Below are 17,143 nucleotides of genomic sequence, written 5' to 3' on the forward strand. Positions count from 1 at the left end.
GGGGGGGGAGAAGTAATGTAGAAAAAGAGAGAATTAGAGACTTGAGGGGAGATGTAATAGAAGGGGTCAATTCTAACTGTGATATGCTAATGAGGCACAGTATAAATCATTACAGGAAGAAATGATGCAATGTCTCATGTAGGCCTCATGGCAAGAGGAAGCCAAAGTAAGTTGTTTCTTAATAAAGTTAGCTAAGATTTCCTTACCTCAGCAGACTCTGAATATCCTATTAGCAGTACGACTCATGGATATTATACATAATTGTGTTGGGCAGAACGCCAGTCTCACCATAGTTGCACTGGATCTTTACAAGGGTTTACCGGAGTGCACATTCAAGCAGGGGACTGGCTAAAAAAATCCTTGCGATGCTTTTGGTTCTATAATTAAGCTGTTAATAATTTTCTCTTGGTTTCTAGCACCAAGCCTTTGTTATCCCAGTAGGAAATGTTGAAAAGTATGGCAGGGCTGATTGTTTGCAGATACTAGCTGATCTCAGTGCTGACTGAAGTGGTCTTATTAGGAATCACAAGATCATAAGGATCTTCATGGGTAGATGAAATAACTGGAAAAAAAAACACCAAGTTCTTGCATTGGCTTTCAATTTACTTTTGCTCCTGCTTTCCAATGCTGCCTGTGTTCAATTAAGGCCACACTATTCTACAAAGTGATTACAATGAAGACAAAAAGTTATCATGATAGGAAATATTGGCCTTTTCTACCCAGTGCTGATGAACGATTTGAGGCTGTGCTGCCGAGATTTGGCGAGACCTGTTCCTTATGAGCAGTGACGGGAATTGACTTAGAATACATGCTCTTGAGCGGCAGTGTGCATTGTGCTGTGACACTACCACTATTCCAAATGGGATAGATTTCAAACAGATCTAGCAAATCAAGGCCAGGCATCCATGAGGCGCTATGGGCCATCAGCAGCAGAATTATACACAGCCACAGTCTGTAACCTCATGGCCCGGCATATCCCTCACTCTACCATTACCACTAAGCCAGGGGATTAACTCTGGTTCAATGAAGAGTGCAGGAACACATGCCAGGAGCAGCACCAGGCATAACTAAAAATGAGGTGTCAACCTGGTGAAGCTACAACACAGGACTAATTGTATGCCAAACAGCATAAGCAGCAAGTGATAGACAGAGCTATATGATTCCACAGTCTAAGCTCTGCAGTCCTGCCACATCCAGTCGTGAATGGTGGTGGGCAATTAAATAACTCACGAGAGGATAAGGCTCCATAAATATCCCCATCCTCAATAATGCAGGAGCCCAACACATCAGTGCAAAAGATAAGGCTGAAGAATTTGCTACAATTTTCAGCTGAGTGGATGATCCATCTTGGCCTCCTCCGGAGGTCCCCAGCATCACAGATGCTGCTCTTCAGCCAATTCAATTCACTCCACGGGATATCAAGAAAATGGCTGAAGGCACTGGATACTGCAAAGGCTATGGGCCCTGACAATATTCCAGCAATAGTACCCAAGACCTGTGCTCCAGAACTTGCCGCGCCCCTAGCTAAGCTATTCCAAGCTACCTCACTGGCATCTACCCGGCTATGTGGAAAATTGCCCAAGGGTGTCCTGTACATAAAAAGCAGAAGAAATCCAGCCTGGCTGATTAGTGCCCCATCAGTCTACTCTCGATCCTCAGTACAGTGATGGAAGGGGTCATCAACAGTGCTATCAAGCGGCACTTACTTACCAATAAACTGCTCGCTGACGCTCACTTTGGGTTCTGACAGGGCTGCTCAGTTCCTGACCTTATTACAGCCTTGGATCAAGCATGGTCAAAAGAGCTGAACTCCCAGGTTAGGTGAGAATGACTGCCCTTGACGCCAAGGCAGCATTTGAACGAGGATGGCATCAGGATGCCCTAGCAAAACTGGAGTCAATGGGAATCAGGGGGAAAACTCTCTGCTGGTTGGAGTCATACCTAGCACAAAGGAAGATGGTTGTGGTTGCTGGAGATCAATCATCTCAGTTCTAGGACATCACTGCAGGAGTTCCTCAGGGTAGTGTCCTAGGCCCAACCATCTTGAGCTGCTTCATCAATGACCTTCCTTCTATCATAAGATCAGAAGTGGGGATGTTTACTGATAATTACACAATGTTCAGCACCATTTGTAACTCCTCAGATATTGAAGCAGTCCATGTCCAAATGCAGCAAGACTTGGACAATATCCAGGCTTGGGTTGACAAGTGACAAGTAACGTTCGTGCTACACAAGTGGCAGGCAATAACCATCTCCAACAAAAGAGAATCTAACCATTGCCTCTTGACATTCAATGGTATTACCATCACTGAATCCTCTACTAATGACATCCTAGGGGTTACCATTGACCAAAAACTGAACTGGACTAGCCATATAAATACTGTGCAATACAAGTGCAGGTCAGAGGCTAGGAATCCTGCAGCAAGTAACTCACCTCCTGACTCCCCAAAGCCTGTCCACCATCTGGAAGGCATAAGTCAGGAGTGTGTGATGGAATACTTTCCACTTGCCTGGATGAGTGCTGCTCCAAAGACACTCAAGAAGCTTGACAGCATCCAGGACAAGGCAACCCACTTCATTGGCACCACATCCACAAACATTCACTCCCTCTACTACCGATGCACAGCGGCAGTAGTGTGTCCCATTAACAAGATGCACTGCAGAAACTCACCAAGCCTCCTTAAATTGCACCTTCCAAAGCTACGACTCTACCATCTAGACAGACATGGGCAGCAGACACATGAGAACACCACCACCTGGTAGTTCCCTTCCAGGCCACTCACCATCCTGACTTGGAATTATATTGCCATTCCTTCACTGTCACTGGGTCAAAATGCTGGAACTCCCTCCCTAACAGCATTGTGGGTGTACCTACACCACATGGACTGCAGCAGTTCAAAAAGGCAGCTCACCACCACCTTCTCAAGGACAATTAGGGATGGGTAATAAATGCTGGCCTAGCCAGTGATGTCCACATCCCATCAATTAATTATAAAAAACTCATCTATTGGTCCTGCTCTTGCCCCAGTTCGGTAATTTTGGCTGTGTTCCACCCTGACTCTTTGTATACATGATTTCAGTCTTATATTATAATTAATTTGATGCAAACCTGTACAAATTTGTCAAGGATTGCAAAAATTAACTGTGCCTCTGTACAAACTTATCTGACTTCAGGTTTTCATATCAGGAATTTGGTACAAGTCTGTACAGATTTCAGAAGGCTGGCCCAAAATTTTTTTTTAATTCTTTTACAGCACGTGGGAGTCACTATCTGGGCCAGCATTTTATTGCCATCCCTAATTACCCTTGAGAAGATGGTGGTGAGGTGCTTTCTTGAACCGCTGCAGTCCCTGTGGTATAGGTACACCCACAGTGCTGTTAGGGAGGGTGCTCCAGGATTTTGACCCCACAATAGTGAAGGAACGGCGATATATTTCCAAGTCAGGATGGTGAGTGCCTTGGAGGGGAACCTCCAGGTGGTGGTGTTCCCATCTTTCTGCTGCCCTTGTCCTTCTAGGTAGCAGTTGTGAGTTTAGAAGGTGGTATTCTAAGGAGCCTTGGTGAGAATTAAGGATGCTTGGACAGGTTTCCTGTTTATTTGGTTTCAGGCTCATAAATCAGGGATTTGACACGAGCCTGTGCATATTTGTCAGGATTTGCAGATACCAGTTGTGGCTCTGTGTAAACTCATACACACAGGTCCTGTTACACTGATTCTGCTCCTCCAGCTGTCACATGCTGGGGATTCAAAGCTTGATAGGGATTTAACATTCTGCTGCAAAGCATTATGTGCTCAACTGTTAGAAGCTGCAGAGGCAGAAATATAACATTCATCCCAGGGCAGAACGTAGTAGGTACACAGCGGGGTCAAACCTCAGCAGTTACACTTCTCAACTGCTTTTAATGCTTTAAAAATGGGAGTAAACACAAATGGAACGTTGAACCTTGTTCAGTGCTTCTTTCCAAATTCATTATTTTAAGAATTCTGGCTCAATATCGGTGCTGGGACCACATCTGCCAGGGACCTCCTGTGCCATCCCTTCCCAAGGCACCCGGACCACATGGGGTGCACTTTGGGTGCCCATAACCTCACACAGCCTTCTGCAACCTTTGGTGTAGGAGAGGGGAGGGTGCTACACTCACATATCCTCCCAAAAAGAAATAGAAGAATAGACTCATGCAAGTGGCCAGCAAGAATGAAGTTTAAAAAAATCTTTCAACATGTCCAGGCTGATATCCTCACGATGGGCACTCTACCGATATAAAGGCTGGAACACCTTTTCTTTCTCATTGTACTGGCCAATGTGGTAAACCACCAAGAACCTGAGAATGCAGAAACCCAGCATGGAGAGTCCCATGCTCAGCCCGCACTCCCTGCATCAGTGACTGTTTAGGGATGAGGAATCTACTGCATATGTCTGAGGTCCATCATATCCTGTTCTTGGCACAGTTTGTAGTCATTTCACCAGACTTCCCCCAACCTGCAGAGTTACAATGGGAATCCACAGGAACAAGTAAACAATTCCAGGGTCTTGTTTTTTTTATATAAAAGTGCTAACAAATCAGTTATCAAAAACCAATGTGAGCTTATTGCTTCTCATTATTACCATCTAAAACAGCAATTATAGGGATTGCCTGTAAAACTGAGGATGCTAGGGATCCCAATGAAAATTGTATATAAAGGGATAATCTTAAGAGCCCATGCTGATCCTTGTGGCACTCCACTATTCACTGCCTGCATTACTGTATGTCAAAAGTTCACACATTTGGTACTTTGGCAATCGCAAATGAGAACCGGTTTTAGACCAGCAAAGAGTTGGGGATTTTCTAGCCTCAACACATCAAGACCAGTGGGAGGTTGAAAGAGTGGTGTCAGCAACACCGAGAGCGAGAGCACAGGGAGATCAGTGGTGTGATAAAACAGCAGTGCCAGCTGCAGCACCAAGAGACAGAGCACAGAGAGACTAGCAGGGAGGATAAAAGAGCTTGGGGGCAGTTCAGAGCCTACCAACTGTATTCAAAAGAAAACCAAAGTGTGATGTCACATCGAAGCAGGTAAATTATTGATTGATGAGCATTTTTCACTTTTTTCTCTCTGAGCTAGAGCATTCGTTCAAACTAGAAGCTGGCAAATTAAAAATTTCAATTGGGGTAAGGATAACAGTATGTCAATTAATAAGGTATAAGTACAGACCAAGTCTAGTGGCATTAATTAACATCTTAAACAAGGTACTAAATAGACTGTTAAAAGAGAATGGAGAGTATTTTAATGGATGGGCAGCTGAGGCCTGTTGCTTACAATTCCTGCACCATGTGTGAACTTCAAGACACTTCACATGTCTTGGGTAACCACTTGTGGAGGAAGTGGCTCCAGCTCGAGCTCAGCGATTCCCAGTTTGAGGAACAGCAGGAGTCCTTTGAGGGGCAGAGAGGATTGTATGTTCCAGGGGGCCATCCCACAGAAAGTGAGAATTAAGGATAGTAGATGGGTGGCCATCAGGAAGAGGCAGGAAACTCTTTCGAGTTATCAACAGTCACAGATTGCAACTCTTTCGAGTACAATCACAGTTCTTGGTTTCCGGGAGTGGGACATGAACCCACAACCCTCTGATTCAAAGGCAAGGGTGCCACAGCTGACACCTCAAGGAAGAGGCAGGAACAGGTACTCAGCATTGGAGACTGCTGAGTGATGATGAACTGAAGGAGTGCAGCCCAGACCATGGCACCAATGAGGAAGGGACTGCACAGGAGGGAACAGCAAAGTGTAGAATTGCAGTTGTTATGGGAGACTCCATGGTCAGGGGACACACAGGCATCATGATCAATCTCGTACGCTGTTGCCTCTCTGGTGCCAGGGTAAAGGCCACCAGAGAAGATGCAGAACATTCTGTAGGGGGGGGGTGGGGGGCGTGGAAAGGAAGTGGGTCCATAAGACCATAAGAAGTAGGAGCAGAGGTAGGCTATTCTGCCCATCAAGTCTGCTCCATCATTCAATGAGATCATGGCTAATCAGATAATCCTCAACTTCACTTTCCTGCCTTTTCCCCATAACCCTGAATTCCCTTATTGATTAAAAATCTGTCTATCTCAGCCATGAATATACTTAACAACCCAGCCTCTACAGCCCTCTGTGGTAAAGAATTCCACAGATTAACTACCCTTTTATAATGCCCATCATCGAAAGCCCATCTCTGCAGAGAGACTCTGTCTGTGTGTGCGCTGGGGATTTCTTTAGGAAGACAACAATTTTCTACATGTCCCAATTACAATTGTGTGTTAACCAGTACTTGCAACTTGTTAAAGGTTTTGTTTTATAATAAACAATCGTTCCAAGTTTATTGAAAGAAGCCTGGTTAAAGACACTTTTATTCTGGGCACCAGTAGAGGAAATAGACGATTGGCTATTTTTATGAGAAAATTAAACATTTAAATTAATGGTACGGCCTGCGGAGTAATGGGGCCAGGTCATACGCTCGCTCCTCCCATCCTGGTCGTAACACTGGGAGTATTGGATCAAAGACATCATCATATTCCTGAAAGAGTATGGGGAACTGAGAACGTGTGCTGAGGCAGGGTGTGATCAGGATCATCAAGGACAGATTCTGAAAAACAGCTGATGGTACTTAATGTTGCATTGCTTAGTAAGGATGTGCCATGTTGTCCAGAGAAAGCTTGAGTTTGGGTCATCTGCGAGCAAGGATGTTCATATGATACAGGACTTGCAGTTCAAGGGAGAGGTTCATGATGCAAACCTTGTCAGCGGTACTAGTGTTGGGTGGCTTGGTACACTTTGGTCCTGAAAGAAGAGAGGACAATTCAACCGCAAATGTCGTCGTGAGCTTCGCAAAATCATCGGGTAGGGACATCGATAAAATCCCCTGGCCAGATTGTTGTTGATCTTGAGGGAGTGCAAAGTACATGGGCTCACCTCACTCCGCACAGGCCAGAGGAAGGGGAGATCCATAAACATAGGTGGCAGGGTTACCTACTAGCATTTGGCATTTGGCCAGTCAAATTAACACATCTTTGGTTTCCATGAATGTAGTGCCTGCAAGTATCTCAACATCAAGATTCGCCACAACCAGGCCTTCAAAGGCAAGGTTGTGATGCTGCTGCCTCTGCACATGGTTGGTGAAATGGCCAATGAGCCATCAGATTGGTGAGCAGATTGGGATGAACTCTTGACTGCGATATTAACTTTCATAGCTATGGAAGCACGGATTATGTGCCAGTGGCTCCACAGTCAATGATCACTCGAATATCATGATGCTCAAAGAATATGTCTATTTAGAGTAACCCTGATGAATATGTACATGGAACACAGCTGATTCCAATGAGATGTCAGCAGGTTCCTTGGAAAAAAGCTTGGAAAAAAGCTGCTTTCTTGGGCAATGATGATAATGACAGCATCACAGATGCACACTTAAACAAAGGGGGTGAGGAACCTGCTGACATCTCATTGGAATCAGCTGTGTTCCATGTACAGATTCATCAGGGTTACTCTAAATAGACATATTCTTTGAGCATCATGATATTCGAGTGATCATTGACTGTGGAGCCACTGGCACATAATCCATGCTTCCATAGCTATGCAAGTTAATCTGACAAAAAGTTACATTTGCTGAGAAAATGCATATCCATGAGGGCCGCTTGATATCATAATGGGCTAGACACCCGCCGTGGCCCTGAGGGAGGGGAGCTACAGGATCCGTTAGGTGAAAGACCCTTGGCATCTGCAGATGCGTGAATCTCACCTAACAGCGAATCCCAATGCTTGAGAGATCTCTGGCTTGACAGATGCCAAGGTGCATGACCTGAGCTTGTTTTATTTTTATTATTCAGTCACAGGATATGGGCTTCGCTGGCTTGGCCAGCATTTATTGCCCATCCCTTGTTGCCCTTGAAAAAGGATGTGGTGAGCTGTCTTCTTGAACCGCTGCAATCCATCTGGGTATAGTTACACCCAACACTGATAGGGGCAGGGGGTTCTAGATTTGGACCCAACGACAGTGAAGGAACATATTTCCAAGTTGGGATGGTGAGTGGCTTGGAGGGGTGGTGTTCCCATATGTTTACTGCCCTTGTCCTTCTAGATGGTCACGGTCGTGGGTTTGGAAAGTGCTGCCTAACGAGGCTTGGTAAGTTCCTGCAGTGCATCTTGTAAATTATATACACTGCTGCCACTGTTCATTGGTGGTTGAGGGTGTTTGTGGAAGGGGTGCCAATCAAGCGGACTGCATTGTCAAGTGTTGTTGGAGTTGCATTCATCCAGGCAAGTGGAGAGTATTCCACCACGCTCCTGACTTGTGCCTCGTAGATGGTGGACAGACTTTGGGGGGAGTCAGAAAATGAGTTATTCACCATCGAATTCCTAGCCCCTGACCTGGTCTTGTGCTCCAGAACTTACTGCGCCCCTAGCAAAGCTGTTCCAGCTACAACATTGGCATCTAACCAGCTATGTGAAAAATTGCCCAGGTATGTCCTGTACACAAAAAGCAGGACAAATCCAACCCAGTCAATTACTGCCCCATCAGTCTACTCTCGATCATCAGTAAAGTGATGGAAGGGGTCATGAACAGTGCTTTCAAGTGGCACTTGCTTAGCAATAACCTGTTTACTGATGCTCACTTTGGGTTCTGCCATGATCACTCAGCTCTTGACCTCATTAAAGCCTTGGTCCAAACAAAAAAAGAGCTGAACTCGAGGTGTGAAGTGAGAGTGACATGCCCTTGACATCAAGGCTGCATTTGACTGAGTGTGGCATCAGCGAGCCCTAGCAAAACTGGAATCAATGGGAATCAGGAGGAAAACCCTCCACTGGTTGAAATCATACCTAGCCCAAAGGAAGATGACTGGGGTTGTTGAACGTTAATCATCTCAGTTCCAGGACATCACTGCAGGAGTTCCTCAGGGTAGAGTCCTCAGCCCAACCATCTTCAGCTGTTTCATCAATGACCTTCCTTCCATCATAAGGTCAGAAGTGGGGATGTTCGCTGATGATCACACAATGTTCAGCACCTGGGATACTGAAGCAGTTTCCAAACACAGCAAGACCTGAACAATATCCAGGCCTGGGCTGACAAGTCACAAGTAACATTCGTGCGTCACAAGTGTCAGGCAATGACCATCTCCAACAAGAGAGAATCCAACCATCACCCCTTGACATTCAATGGCATTACCATCGCTGAATCCCCCACTATCAACATCCTGGGGGTTACTGTTGACCAGAAACTGAAATGGACTAGCCATATAAATACTTTGGCTACAAGAGCAGGTCAGAGGCTGGGAATTCTGCAGCAAGTAACTCACCTCCTGGTCTGCCATATTGAAGTGAATGATGTAGTTGCTTTTTAACGATGGAGTTGCGTGATCTAATGGGGCAGCAATTCACTATCTGCCCAACACCAGGTCCACTAAGCCCACTTTTTGTGGAAAAGTGAATCCTGGTGATCTCCCTTCGCCTTCTGTGTCTCTGAATCCACGGAGTGGGTTATCTTTGTTTCTCTTCTCCCCTGTGAAACCATCACTGAGGAAGGGGGCAAACTTGGAATCAAGCGCCAAAGTGTAAATTATGTTCTGATGCCAATGCTCCAAAGAATCGTCTGTCTTGATCATTCCTAAGCACCATTGCTTCAGTGCCCAATGCATGGTTGCCACTGAAGATACAGAAAATTTGCATTTATTTAAAAGTGCCAGCCAGGACCAGCAGCTAGGGTGCCAAAGTATACACAGACAATCACAGCCTTACATGAAAGCTAAAAACTTGTACAAGGGGCTCAGCTGTAAATTTGCAATTAGGAAATGAGACACACACACACGGGCGGGGACACGGGATGACTCGATCAAAAAATGGGGAAGGCCATTTCACACCGTCAGCCCCTGTAATCCTTTTGTATCGAACAAACGTACATTCTTTGCTATCTCCAAAAGGACAATGCTTAGCCTCTGCACTGCAATTACTGTACAAGAACACAGTTATCAGCCCACCGGAGGGTCATTGTGCTGTGGCCTGTGTCTAACTAATACCATTAAGTTGTAACTGATAGTAAAAGATATATAAACTGTAACAAAAACAGAATTACCTGGAAAAACTCAGCAGGTCTGGCACCATCGGTGGAGAAGAAAAGAGTTGACGTTTCGAGTCCAATGACCCTTCAACAGAACTGAGTGTAGTTAGGAGAGGGGTGAAATATAAGCTGGTTTAAGGTGGGGGGTGGGGTGGGGGGAGAGAAGTTGAGAGTGGGGTGGTTGTAGGGACAAGCAAGCAGTGATAGGAGCAGAGAATCAAAAGATGTCACAGACAAAAGGATCAAAGAGGTGTTGAAGGTGGTGATATTATCTAAGAGAATGTGCTAATTAAGAATGGATGGCAGGACACTCAAGGTACAGCTCTAGTGGGGGCGGGGTGGAAAGATTGACAAGGTATTAGTTGTAGATTTAAAAATAATGGAAATAGGTGGGACAAGAAAAATCTATATAAATTATTGAAAAAAACAAAAGGGAGGGGGAAGAAACGGGGTGGGGATGGGGGGAGGGAGTTTAAGATCTAAAGTTGTTGAATTCAATATTCAGCCCGGAAGGCTGTAAAGTGCCTAGTCGGAAGATGAGGTGCTGTTCCTCCAGTTTGCGTTGGGCTTCACTGGAACAATGCAGCAAGCCAAGGGCAGACATGTGGGCAAGAGAACAGGGTGGAGTGTTAAAATGGCAAGCGACAGGGAGGTTTGGGTCTTTCTTGCGGACAGACCGCAGGTGTTCTGCAAAGCGGTCGCCCAGTTTGCGTTTGGTCTCTCCAATGTAGAGGAGACCGCATTGGGAGCAACGAATGCAATAGACGAAGTTAGGGGAAATGCAAGTGAAATGCTGCTTCACTTGAAAGGAGTGTTTGGGCCCTTGGATGGTGAGGAGAGGGGAAGTGAAGGGGCAGGTGTTGCATCTTCTGCGTGGGCATGGGGAGGTGCCATAGGTGGGGGTTGAGGAGTAGGGGGTGATGGAGGAGTGGACCAGGGTGTCCCGGAGGGAACGATCCCTACGGAATGCCGCCAGGGGGGCTGAAGGGAAGATGTGTTGGCATCATGCTGGAGTTGGCGGAAATGGCGGAGGATGATCCTTTGAATGCGGAGGCTGGTGGGGTGATAAGTGAGGACAAGGGGGACCCTATCATGTTTCTGGGAGGGAGGAGAAGGCGTGAGGACGGATGCGCGGGAGATGGGCCGGACACGGTTGAGGGCCCTGTCAACTACCGTGGGTGGAAAACCTCGGTTAAAGAAGAAGGAAGACAGGTCAGAGGAACTGTTTTTGAAGGTAGCATCATCTTCACCCCCCCTGGCGGCATTCTGTAGGGATCGTTCCCTCCGGGACACCCTGGTCCACTCATATATAAACTATGCTCATTTGAACCTCGGTCGAGAAGCGCCTGGACTGCCCAGCATTTGCTCCCCGCATCCGTATTGAAGGAACCACTTGAATATTGCATCTGGACTCCGAGTGTTGAAATTTTGTACCAAAGCATTCCTCGGACCTTTCAATTGGCGCTGTGAGCAGGGTACAAAGGATGCAGGACACCGACGGGGAACCTGGACGAGTCACTGTGTGAGTACATTTTTATTCATACTAAATCCGACTCCGTCCGGACCCAGGAAGTGTCAGGCACCCCGCGTATCCGAAACCTAGGCTCCAGGCAATAGTTCAAGGGGTGGTAAGGGTGGGGTAGAAACGCTTGTATTATAGATTGTTATAATTACATCCGGTATTAGTCGCAAGTAACGAGTTTGGTCAGAAAGGGCCCAGATAAGAACTGTACCGCTGACGACAACTATACCCCAACCGTCTTACCCAGATATGGCCAGTAGTGAGAAACTCAAGTGGGGACCAGAGGGATCCCTGACACAGCATTTAGCTGACAAAATAAGAAATTGATAGGCAAAATGATAAAGAACAATTGGAACACATTTGACTCACCCACTGATCAGAGAAAATGGTGGGATAATCTAAAAAAAGACAAAGATGATAAAGCATGGATCCTAATTTTAAGGCAACACGTAGAGTTAAGTAAGAAAGTAAATAAAATGTTGGCCAATAAATTCCAAAATGAAGAGCTAGTACAGGCAAAAAATCTCATGTCAGTTTTGCCAGCTTTAACACAGCTACCAGCAGCTCCACAATACGCAGATAATGTAGATTGGAACGGACTGGTGGAACACACAGCAGGATATGAGAAACAGCAGGATACGGGTTGGGAATCACCACCCCCATATCCCGTGGCTCCAATTAAGATAGAGTATGTGCCCCCAGTGCCCGGACAACCAGGCAGACCAGGCACAGCTGCAAGCCGATTTCCGAGCCTTTAGAGCAGAATTAGCACAAGTCTTAGGGCAAGCCCCAGTTAATTGGAATATCGTGACTGGAGTAAAACAAGAAAAGGGCGAAGGTGCCCATGAATATGGCATTCAGAAGTTTGAGGCATATTGTAACTACGGGGGTGTAGGTGCTGCGCCTAACCGAGCCGATGTACAGTTTATGCAATTGTACAAGGATGGCCTTAGCCTGGCCCACAAGGCAATCCTAGACATCGGGCTAGTAGACAAGAACACATATGATGAGCTAGAAAGATGGGCCACCGAGGTAGATAACCACATAGGGAAAACTAAGATAAAGGTGTTGGCAGTGGAGGTTACAGACCCCACTGAAACGGTGGCCATTGCAACAGCTGTCCTTAAACCAGAGGTGTGCTTTAATTGTAAAAACCTGAACATAAAATATTTACAATTTTTGACGTAGCTGATAGATTTTGGTCGATACCACTGGACCAAGAATCCCAAGATAAATTCGCTTTCACAGTGGAAGGGAGACAGTATATCTGGGCGAGGCTCCCACAGGGATTCCACAACAGCCCGAACATCTTCCATCGGGTTACGAGTGAGAAGCTGAGTCAGTGCGACATAGAGTCTTACAACAGTACAATCTTATAATATGTAGATGATATCCTAATAGCGTCAGAATCAGAAAGGGGCCACATCAGAGCTTTCCTGATAGTCTTAAGGACACTGAAAAATGCTGGATTTAAGATAAACCCCTTTCTCAGTTAATGACCAGGAGGGCTATGCGCTTGCCAGAGGGCATAGACACCGGAAACGAGGATATAGGACGCATCAGAGATAAAATTAAAAACTATATTAAGCAATTGGATGGACAGCTAAAGGAATTACAACAGGAAGTGAAGGACCACAGGTTATCAAGGATTTAGAAGAGAGGACAAAAGGGGGGCCCCCGTCACCACCAGCTGAGGTCGGAGACATGGTGTTTGTTCAAATCACCCCAAGCCAACCAGGTTTTTCCCCAAAATGGACTGGACCGTACAAAATTATTTTGACCAGCGATTCATGTGCCTGCATCGATATGAAGGGAAAAAGTAGGTGGAAACACTGGTCGCAACTAAAAAGGTATGATGTAAGTAAGAAAGACTGAATTACCGGGCAGTGGGGGGGATAAACCGGCAATGAGCAGTCCATACTGTGTTAGGCAAGTGGTTTAGGATTCATTTCCGATCTGGAGGACTGGCCATCCGAAAGACAAAGGGGGAATCCTCAACTACAGGGAGGGTCACTGTGGGCAGTGCACAAGGTGGGGTGAAATGGAGAAAGCTGCCTCTTATATACGACCTAACCCCTGCTGATCATCAGCAGTATAGTTCATTACAGAAATAATAATAACCGGGTAACCTCCACGCCAAGATGGAAAAAAGCTGGGTGTCAATAATCATTACCAGGGCCCTGGCTATTGCAGCCACCAGCATACAGAACATAAACCGTGAAGCAGCGGCCGGTATGGGCTTATACTACAAGAATGTCAGCAACGGATATTGCGTGAAAGGAGATGTGAATGTCACAATGGAAAGGTCAATGCTCTTCAAGTGTGGCACCGGGCTTATGCAATTATCCGTTGGAATAAGCGATGGAGATATGGGAATGGAACTCCGATGGAAAAACAAGGGCCCAGCATGCTTCTGGATCAGCGATGGTTTGGACGGACCCTGGACATGTGCGAAGGCAGCACAGGTCCAGATACAACGTGAGAGAGATTTTTCGCAATTTAACTTCACACCCCGGGACAACAACAACTGGGGTCACTGCCCCGGGGAGGGGGGCTTGGGAATGACAGATACCTGGCATTGGATCTTGAGGTCCAAACACGCAGAGTTGACTACAACGGCGGACCCCCGGACTGACACCACCCCGCTATCACAGGTCACAACGACATCATAGAGACTATCTTGCCCAGACATGACCCCTGGGCCACAGAATGGATTGGTACTGTATACGGACGGTGAACTATTGTATGATAACGTTAAACATGAAATTGTAGCGGTAATTGTGAACCTGGCAGGTATACAACTGCCTGAGTATTGCAGTAACCAAGCGCCCCTACGAAAACCATGCAAATTACGGAGTAAGGCTGTGATTAATCTGGCGGCCAACGCCACTAGATTCAGGGGACATGCTGCTTTCCACCGCCAGAAGAGAGGGTTAGTTAACAATGTACTGACAGGGGTGAACACAGGGACTTCCCTGGTAAACTCTCTCGACATTCAAGGAATCAACTCCGAGGTCACAAATCTTAAAGGGATCATGAGGCAGCTGCTCATAAGAGCAGCGAGGGGCAGTGAAACGGCAGCGGCCCTAGAGGGCAAGAGTGTGGCATTTCTATTGGAAAGCGTTATAGAGACCCATGCCAAAACCACCAACCAATTAATAGAAAGGGAGGAACGACAAGAGGACAGCACCCAAAAAATGCCAGCTGTGCCACGCTTACGGCCAGTGGATGATCAGGCAATTAAGACACAATCTGGCCCAGATCCAAAGGGGGGAGGTACCGGGCTGGATCAACAGTACCCGGTTGTAGTGGATGGCCAAGAACCCAGGCATCATTGATGCCTGTACATTGAAAGGCATGACCAGGGTGTATCCGGTGATTCAGAAGTGCACCACAAACCAAATGAACATGATAGGCATGGTATGGGCAATCCCCTCAGTTACAGCAGGCAGGGGCCCATACCCTCAGTACCAACATTGGGTTAATCTGAGACAATGACTCTCTCCGGTACTACCCCAAAAACATGCATGCCATACACAAGAATGAGGGCATACAAGCCTCATGATTTGCCCTCATCCAGTCAGGACGAATGCGGGTACGACTGAACGGAGGGTTGTATGTTAGAAATTACCCACAGAGAAAACCATCACACCTGCTCAGGATACAAGGGAAAGGGGGAATACTGTGTGACAACTACTGAACAGTTATACACGTACAGGAGCCTACATTGCAACATCACCACCCCCAACTTCTGCTTTAAAGCCCGGCTCCCAGTTACTATCGGACACACAGGAATGGTGTACATCCAACAAAGGGGTCAGGTCTCAGTCAACGCCTCCGACACACCCCACGATACCCTCGAACAGTATAAGGAACCTATGCAGGCCCCAATTTCCCACCTTCCCGAAAGTCTGAAAAAGATTAAAGGTGACTTACGAAAGGTGATGAAAGAGTGTTATGTGTTACAGGCGGTTTTTAAAAGGCTAATCAATGATACAGAAGAGCAATCGAGTGTGGGACTGAGGGCTGAATATAGATATACACCCCTGGATAAGAATAATCTCTCATATACTCGTCACAGTGCAGCTAGTGTTAGCATTGGCATGGGGAATTGCAGCATGTCGTACCTGTAAGAAGAAAGCCCTTAGACATAGGACAAAAATAATGTTTAAGGAGTAACAACGGCTGCTGGGACAGGACACAATATTAATGTAGTAGGGTCTCAGCCTCCCATCTTGGTGGCCACGCACCACCGGAGAGACAGGAGTCTCAGACATTAGGAAGCTTAAAAACTTGGCGAGAGGTCCGGGTGATGCCATGGCCCGTGGGACTTGCTCGGATCGGTACCACCGGAGCCATGACAGAACCATCGGATCCAGATTAATAGGTTAAGCTAGCCAAATGGTTACGCACCCAAAAGGGGGGGCTGAAGATACAGAAAATTTGGATTTATTTTAAAGTGCCAGCCAGGACCAGCAGCTAGGGTGCCAAAGCATACACAATCACAGCCTTACATGACAGCTATAAACTTGTACAAAGGGCTCAGCTGTAAATTTGCAATTAGGAAATGAGAGACACACAGGAACAGGAAGGAACACGGGATGACTCAATCAAGAAATGGGGAAGGCCATTTCGCACCGTCTGATAGCCTCGAACCACATCCAGTCAGCCCCTGTAATCCTTTTGTATCGAACAAACATACATTCTTTGCTATCTCCAAAAGGACAATGCTTAGTCTCTGCACTGCAATTACTGTACAAGAACACCGTTATCAGCCCACCGGAGGGTCATTGTGCTGTGGCCTTTGTCTAACTAATACCATTAAGTTGTAACTGATTGTAAAAGATATATAAACTGTGCTCATTTGAACCTCGGTCGAGAAGCGTCTGGACTGCCCAGCGTTTGCTCCCCACATGCGTAATAAAGGAACCACTTGAATATTGCATCTGGACTCCAAGTGTTGAAATTTTGTACCAGAGTATTCCTCGGATCTTTCACCACAGTTTCCACTGTTACAGTACTGTGACATTGTGAACTAAATAGAAGTCAATATCTGAGCGCCAAATAAACTCACCAATTTCCTTTGATGAGGGGGCTGGAATACTCTGACGCTGCCTGTAGACTGTGTTAACTTTCAGATTGGCACATACAGAGGCAGTGCAGTGGTTGAAGTGAAAATGTCAAACTTTAATGCAGCCATCAAAACAACAGTACAAAGTAAGGAGACAAGATGGCCATGCCAACGAGGGAACACAGGTTCCCAGTCACCAGACAGCGATAACCTATAGTGGCAGAGTGCCAACACTGACACTTTTGCCATTTGCAAATTATGGAGCAACTATAACTTTATCAAGTCACATGGAATTCGCAACTTTAATTGGTATAATGGAAAAATGCAGCCTGTGCTCCTGAATTTTTAAATGTGTAAAGTTAGAGCTGATTTAATGTTGTCAACAATATCATCTCTAACCGCAAATTTGCAAAAACGTAAAAATTTAGTAAAAGCGAATACTGCCGATGCTGGAAATCTGAACTAAAAACACAAAGTGCTGGA

At 46.2% G+C, this 17,143-nt stretch overlaps 1 protein-coding gene across 4 annotated transcripts in view; it reads right to left on the minus strand.

Moving 5' to 3' along the window:
* LOC144694522 (arrestin domain-containing protein 3-like) overlaps nt 1-17,143 on the minus strand; it is a 77,963-nt gene that overhangs the window by 44,844 nt on the left and 15,976 nt on the right. The gene's annotated exons all lie outside the window — the stretch shown is intronic.

The sequence above is a fragment of the Cetorhinus maximus genome, chromosome 2 (assembly GCF_964194155.1).
Source record: "Cetorhinus maximus chromosome 2, sCetMax3.hap1.1, whole genome shotgun sequence".
In the NCBI taxonomy this organism is placed as follows: domain Eukaryota; kingdom Metazoa; phylum Chordata; class Chondrichthyes; order Lamniformes; family Cetorhinidae; genus Cetorhinus; species Cetorhinus maximus.